Source organism: Teleopsis dalmanni, chromosome 2 (assembly GCF_002237135.1).
Source record: "Teleopsis dalmanni isolate 2A chromosome 2, ASM223713v2, whole genome shotgun sequence".
Taxonomy (NCBI): domain Eukaryota; kingdom Metazoa; phylum Arthropoda; class Insecta; order Diptera; family Diopsidae; genus Teleopsis; species Teleopsis dalmanni.
The window spans coordinates 240917781-240918734 of record NC_051847.1 but is presented as its reverse complement, the minus strand read 5'-3'; positions in this window follow the sequence as shown (position 1 = coordinate 240918734).

The window sequence follows — 954 nt, the reverse complement described above, 5'->3', positions numbered from 1 at the left end:
ATGCAATTTTTTAGATAGCCAGGAAGCCTTAAAATCTTTAGCAAATTCTTCATTTCAATCAAAGTTTGCTTGGGAATGCTTTCAACTTCTTAATACTCTAGTATTGAGGAATTATGTTATTCTTATGTGGATACCGGAACATAAGGGGCATGAGGGCAGTGAAATGGCAGACTCTCTAGCAAAAAAGAGTGCATTATTTTCATTTATCCAGAGCCTTTCTGCAGAGTAACAAATAGTTTCACTGATAACTTAATATGTGAATGGGAGAAACGAAGTCTATTTGAACATTGGAGAGCCCAAACAGACATGCAACAGTCAAGAAAATTCATTGATCGCGAACACTTCAAAGTTGACGCTATCCTTAACCTTACCAGAAACGATATTAAATTCTATATTGAATTTTTAAAGAATACTGTAGACTCAATTATCATATGAAGGATAGTGATTTGCGGTAGAAAGTGATTTCTGTCGACTCACATTATAACATGTTCTATGCAACTGCCCAGCGGTGGCAAGATGTAAACTTGACTATCTTGAAAGCGGGATCCTGGTCCCAAATCAAATAAGTGAAATTAAGCCCACAGCAATTACGAGATTTATAAGTAGTCTGTTTTAGTTAGGCTTTTAGGTGCACAATAGATCTTTTAGTTCGGAGTGCATTTATAGCGTTTTATTTAATAATAATATAAAGTTAGTTATTAAATTTTAAACTGGATTTTAAGAACTACTTTGAATAAAATATTATATTTTTAAATGAAATAATAAAAGAAGATAATTATTATTTTATTAATGACAGTACTTAACTCATATAAAAGTCTCTTTAATCGAAGTGGAGGCAATGGCTTAAAATATATGTTATGTATAGGCATATAATATTCTATAATGGGTATTTAGACATAGCGCGGGAAATGAAGTATTAACTGTACTTGTATGAGAGTACGGGTACATGTAGCA